Source organism: Bactrocera latifrons, unplaced genomic scaffold (genome assembly GCF_001853355.1).
Source record: "Bactrocera latifrons isolate USDA-ARS-PBARC rearing strain unplaced genomic scaffold, ASM185335v1 scaffold_221, whole genome shotgun sequence".
Classification (NCBI taxonomy): domain Eukaryota; kingdom Metazoa; phylum Arthropoda; class Insecta; order Diptera; family Tephritidae; genus Bactrocera; species Bactrocera latifrons.
In genome coordinates this window covers 175,560-182,167 of record NW_017535753.1, presented here as the reverse complement: position 1 = coordinate 182,167, position 6,608 = coordinate 175,560, and the positions used below count along the sequence as shown (strand labels likewise).

Sequence of the window (6,608 nt, the reverse complement as noted above, 5' to 3'; positions counted from 1 at the left end):
ATTTTTTTGTTAACTCATACAGCTTGAAACTCTGCTTTTTGGGTCAAAAGTTCACTTCACTTCATTACTTCGCATCGCCCATTTGTTGCAGCTGCGCCTTTTCACTTTTTCATTTTATTTCTTATCGAGCATTTTGGTTTTTTTACACGAGCATTTTGCAAAGTTGCCGCTTTTTGTCGTGTTTTGCTTTCCATTTGGATGTGCCAGCCTGCCTTACCCGCTCAATGGACCTTTGCGCATGCGCGCACGTTTGTCGTTGTTTCGCTGCGCATTTTTTCGGTTTTTTCACTTTTCGCTGAGTGCGTGGCGCACTATTGAAAACCGGCTGGCTGGCGGGCTATAAAAATACCTAACAGCTATTCAACAACAGGTACAACAGGTAAAGACACAAGCACTTTTGTATTTATGCAGCATAAAAGCAGTAGACCTAAGCGACGCACTTTAATGTACGCCAGCAATTTCTATAAAATAAAGCAGTCATCAAAATACAGTTTCACTGGTTTTTKTGTATTTCTTTTATTTTAACAGTCAGTCAGTGTGTGTATTTTGCATTCAGTCAAAGTTTGCCGACGTGTTTAGCCAATCAAGCTGCTGCGTAGGGAATGCCAAAGGGGGCGCCGAACTTGGCWGGAATGTGAAAATGTRTGCCAATATTTACAAGTCATTTGTTTGCTTTTATTGTTGTCTCGTCGCTGGTGTGTCGCCGCAGTGAAACTCGCACACAAAATATGCCAAGATATGTGTCAAGCAAGCTCAGCGAGATACAGCTCTCTTAGGCGCCTATTCGCTGGGCGCTGGAATGTCGGGCGGGCACAACAGCATGTGAGGAAAATATTGAAAAAATGACTTGAGCTTTAAAGTTTCATGCAAAATGCAAAAGTGATATGATTGTCAGAGAGGCTTTTGTAACTAGGAGATTTTCTAAGGCAATGCTACAATCCGCGGTTCATTCTTTCAGATCAGCCGTCTATAGCATACATAGCATGTAGCTGCCATCCGAACTGATCGCTCAAAATCAAGATAAATATAATATATATTTGTACGCTTTAATGCCATAAGAAATGAACCGGTGATGTGTTCTATAGCTTCGGTGTAGTAGAAGTTAGTGTTTTCTTGTTTTCTAATACTTAAGCTTGTTTATAAATGAGGATAWATAGAGAAATGAAACTGTGAATTGAAAAATTCTTCGTTTATCTTCCGATTACATTTCCTTTTTAATACTCTCTTCCAGTCTTTTCTTCCTTAATTACTTCCTCTGTATACTACATATATCTATGTGCTTTTCTCAAACCTCTTAAAATGTTCGCTCATTAAGCATTTTCCCTAATGACTTTGAACTTGACTTGGCTCGCCAACACAATATTTGCTAAACAGTGACTGCTACTTAAYGCTCCGGCTTCGACATTTGTATTAATGTGTATTCGCTTGTACATTTGTAAGTAATTAGTGCCATTGGCACTCTTTTAATGCTCTGAGCTATAGGAAAAATACACAATAGTGTGAGTTCACTATATTTTCAAAAATGCATTTCAGAAAGAGGTTAAAGAGGTCTAATATGGGCAGTGAAGTTTAAATTTGTAAGACTRTATATAACATTAAAGTAAAAGCGTCAAATTAATATTTGGAAATGGTTGTTTGAATCTCAAAAACAAGCGCTAATATTTACTATTTAGAAGATTCTAAAATATTTAGATGAATATTTAACTAAATCAGTGTCTTTACATCCATTTTTCTACTATTTCCTTTTCAAAATACATGACCTATTTGAAGGAAGCTCAAAACTTGAAAAGCAAGCATTTGTGAAGATTTTTCAGTAAAGGTGTAAAGKAATATTGTAGGGAAGAAAAAAAATTAAAACTTCTGAAATAACAGGTAGGAACTTGTACAGAGGTCTCAGCGGTCTAGTATAAGTCCTAAGTAAGTCTGAAGATCATTTATGTATAATGGTAAAAAAAAAAATCTAAAATCTATAGCTCATGGTCATTAGTCCAAAGAAAAACTATCGCAAAGAGACAGAAGCAGATTTTTCTTCAAAACATGGTCAAAATCTGTAATACCTTACTTTTTTCTTCAAAATATCAAAACTTATATCACTCAAGGTGCTATATTTCATGAACTAATTGTCGATAGCGATAGAAATTATACATCTGTCTGTTGATGGCTAGATGCAATGTTAGTATTATCATCCCTTGTAAAGGATTTGAAGGCAGCGCACATATAAGGCTCTGTTGTTTTGAGAACGAAACTAACTTAGAATAAGGAAAAATGAAATATGGCTAGCACATGGGGTAAGATCTTAATCGAATGTGAGGAATATGAAAAGTTATCAAAAGGTGTCCCAATAATATTGACAAGTTATAACTTTTGGATCTTTTGCTTAAAAAATTAGTAGCTACAGATATTATAATATATAGAATAATATCCAGAGTACATAATATATCTGTCGCTACCAACAGAGTCATAATTTTTTCTGAAGCACAATATAACTGGAATGCATGCTTTTTTGTTTTCTTCGCTGAAAAGACCACCAGCATGTTATTCAATTGCCAATGAATCGGGAAAAATAGTGACGTTTAGGAAATTATACGGTTATTACGAAGTACGAAATTCAAGCGAAGCCCATTGCAATGGAAATTTCTCCCAATCAATGCACGAAGCCAAGGGAAGTGCGAAACTGAATAAATACAACAATGTAAAATGCTTGGAATGGGAAGATATGCGGCATGAAAAATGTACGAAATCGAGAAAGGGAGCATTGAAATTCCGAAGAATGCCGCAATACAAAAAACATGTATACAACAACACAACACATGCAATACATACCTATATAGTGTGTATAGGACGTGCACACGTCTTGACGGAAGTATGCACCAGAAAGGCATGTTAAATATGGGCGATTCCCACTTCCTGAGACTACAGTTGCAGTGTCTTATTCACGCGCACACACACATGGAAATAGTAACATTTGTTTATGTGTTTATAGTGCATCGCCATGACAGCCATGACAGCACGAATGCGCTGGGAAAACAACCAGCAATTTTCTGTGCGAACAAAAACAAAAACACAAACGAAGAAAGGAAACGCCGAGGAAGCGAAGGAAGTGGCGCGAAAGGTAAAGCGAATTCAATGCAATTTACAAGAGCACACAGCGTCTCTGACAACGCTGACTGTTATGCTGCGCATGCAACAGGTAGAACAACAACAACAAACGTGTGCTTAAGTAAGCAAACAAACAAATGCAGTTGCAACAACAATTAGTCGTTTACACAGATTTATTGCCAACATTTAGATGCTTCCGCTGCAGAGCTATGCGTCGAACTTTTTGGTCGGAACAAAATCCCGCGCGCATCGAGAACAAATAACGCGGCGTACGTGTGTGTGAGAATGATGGCGCGCGCTACCTAAAAAGCGMTGAGAAAATCTGTTATTCATGTTGAAATATGTGGCAGAAGTTTCCATAGTTTTCCATCTCGAGACAGATACGATYCGAAGGTGATAAAAGCTTTGGTAACTGAAGTGCAAGCGTGTGTGCGTGTGAGGTTAACGCTGCGCAGTGCACGGAAAGCGCTCGCTCTGACGCTTGTGAGAAATGTAAGTAAGCGTCTGTGAGGAGAAAAGTTTTGAACAGTTGTTTGTAGCAATGTGCGTTTGTTTGTTTTTGTACAAGATAAAGGTGACAAGATAATCAATGAGTGCGGTTCACAGCACACATAAACAACGAGAACGCACTTGACAGCTTTTATGTACACAGAAAGCAAGTGTCTGCTGTATTGCAACACAAAGCAACAGCGGATGAGAAAATTAGTCTAGCGTAGCGTTACACTTGGGAAGAGTTGTAGTTAAATGCTTGGTACTAGTGGTGTGTGTAAGATAAGGGGATTGTGGCGGTTTAAAGTCTCAGTTAAAGTCACTTTTTTAATGAGTAGTGGTAATTATGTGTTTCAAAGTCAAAGTGTCGKGTTTGATTAACAAATATCAGCACTTAATATTTTTTGTCTGTAGAGAAGCTGTGATAATAAGAACAAATGTTAGCAAAATAATTTCATTTTTGGAAAACAGAGCTAAAAAATAGTGGAACTAATTAAAAATAAAAATAACATTAAAATCCGTTGCTCCGAAGCTATAATTCCTTTCACAAATACAAAGCATTCCTTAAAAGAACTTCTGTAAAATCGTTTAGCTTGTATGGCAGCTACACGTTATAGCGTTCCGATCTGAACAATTCGCTCCGAGATTATACCGCTGTCTTTGAAAATACGCCATGTCAAATCTTGAAAATATGTCGTCAAAAGTAAAAGTTATCCATACAAGCACCTGATTAAAAACGGTCAGTTATGACCTATGCTTATTGTTTATACATATAATTTATAGGGTCTCCGACTTATTCATCGGCGTGTTTCAAACTTCCTTGCAAACTAAAAATACCCTGTTTCGGGTATAAAAACAGAAAAGCTCCATTATTGGATGCCTTCGTCTGTAAAGACCTCGCTTTGGACATTTATAATCTTCGATGTTTACCGTTCAAGAGTTTGGGTATCATTAACTGCGTCARTTTTTAGTATTCTACCAAAAAATTTTAGATTTTTTTCTTACTTTTTTATTTTCTTTAAAATATCAAAGTTGTCACTCACACACACAAGTGACAAATCTCTGAACCAACTGTCGTTAGCTGTGGATCTTCTATCGTGCCTTTCTATGGCTATATTTACCAAAAAAGCACACATGTACATAGACTAAGTCTTAGTAGTGGGATCTCAACTCATCCTATAAGGGATTTGAACTTTTTAGACGATCTAACTTACTTTGCGAACTAAACTAAGTAAGTAAAAATGTACTTCAGCTAGGTTATGGATTGAGACCTTAAGTGAATCTAAGGAATATGATAACTTGTCAAACGGTTTCACAATATTACTACTGATTATAACTTCTTCATATTAAGCTTGAAAAATTARTGGCTCTAAGAATCTTTATTGCAATAAACCTTTAATATCAGAGCTAAGTTTCTTAAGTGTCTTTTTCGGGTTATCGTTCCAAAAGGCTTTGAAATTTAAGTAACAAAAAGCATTTACTTTAGTATACAAATTTTCTTTCTTGCATTTAATGATTCTAACCAAAGAGGTCAAACAACTAACCCTAACAACAGTTTCTCCAAAAAACCAAAAAAAAGAAAAAAAAAATATTAATCCAAAGCTCCTTAATTCTAACACTGGATGGCCAGACCCAAAAAATCATTTAAATTTGAGAATGAATAAATTAGAACATTCTTCGTTGTCCAAATCCAATCAAAAAGTTAGACGCTTGCCGCGGCAGCAGAGCTCAACTAAGCGACAACAACAGAAGAATGATAGAGTTGAAACAAAACAAAAAAAAAACTCAAAAGCATAACAACAAATTAACGTATTGGCGCTACAAGACGCGAAACGAAAAAGTTCATTAAACTGGTTTTCCAGCAGCGTCAAAGCAAGGCGCAGCGTTGGCAGTGGCAAAGAGTCGGCCAAGCAACCAACCAGCCAGCCAGGCAGGCAGCGCAAGCCAGACCGCCAGCTAGACGACGCAAATAGCGCTGGCAAATGACAGCAACAACAGCAGCAACATTTGCATATTTGGCCATTGAAAATGGGCGAGTTGTCTTCTGGTGTCGCGTTGGTTTATTATTTTTTCAATTCGATTTTGAATATTTAGCTATTTKAACCTTTTTCTAATTTCACTGCGCTTTAGTGGTATTTCGACTATTGGCTCACGGTTGTGGAATGCACGCACATACTCATACAACGCGTAGAAATTCCGCTGTTTTAGCACTTTGCGTTTGGTAGAATCGCTTAAGAAGTGATATTTTGCAATAATTGCTTATGCTTTTTCAATTAACTTATGATATTTTCACACTTTTTCAAAAACACATTTCACTTTTTATTCTTTGCAAGCGCTGCAATTCCTCTGCTCGAAATGATTCACAATGCGAATTTCCTTTCAATTTGATTTCATTGAATTAAATATCAATGCTCTTTCAATGGCTTTAACACAAACATAGTTCACTTTTCAATGACTCTATTGGCTTTGGATGTTGTTTGTGTAATTTATGTACAATAGTTTTTTTTTACTTTATTTTCCCCCAATTAATGTGCAGTTTCGCTTATTTGAATTTTCTCCGCAGACGTGTCAGTTTCGTTGCAAACGCGAGCTAAGACTGTCGCCAGCCGCTGAGTTGGGGTATTTAAGCCAACGCCATTGCTCAGCGGCTAGACTCTAGCTCAGTGTGGCGGCTAAAGTGATCACTTGCTCTCTGCAGACTCAAACAGGTAGTGAGCGTCGGCTGCATTGTATGCGTGAGTGTGAGTGTGTGCACAGGTATGGTAAATGCTTTTGGTGTTTGCAAAAACAAAACACCTGTGTGTCTCATCTGAGTTGTGCTAGAATTTAGCAGAAGAGTGGCTGCATGACATGAGCTACCGCTGAGCATATGAGATCACTTTATTGTGCTCAGTYACTGAGAATTGTACTCACTCGAGCTCAGAGAGAGTTTGATTCGAGATTTGTTAAGAAGTGTTAAATATTGGCATATATATAGAAAATATAATAAAATAGGAGAAAAATAAATAAATATGAATAAA

The 6,608-nt window shown here is 37.0% G+C and overlaps 1 protein-coding gene across 7 annotated transcripts in view; it reads right to left on the bottom strand.

Annotated features, from left to right (window-relative positions):
• Positions 1-6,608, bottom strand: part of LOC108968613 (filamin-C) — a 100,979-nt gene that overhangs the window by 36,010 nt on the left and 58,361 nt on the right. Inside the window, exon 1 of one of the 7 annotated variants that reach the window (XM_018932735.1) lies at positions 6,099-6,173. The exons of 5 other annotated variants lie outside the window; for them this stretch is intronic. The gene's annotated coding sequence lies outside the window, so the exon portion shown is untranslated. Of the gene's footprint in view, positions 1-6,098; positions 6,174-6,608 lie in introns of those variants that run through there. One more of the 7 variants, XM_018932734.1, reaches the window with a different exon arrangement.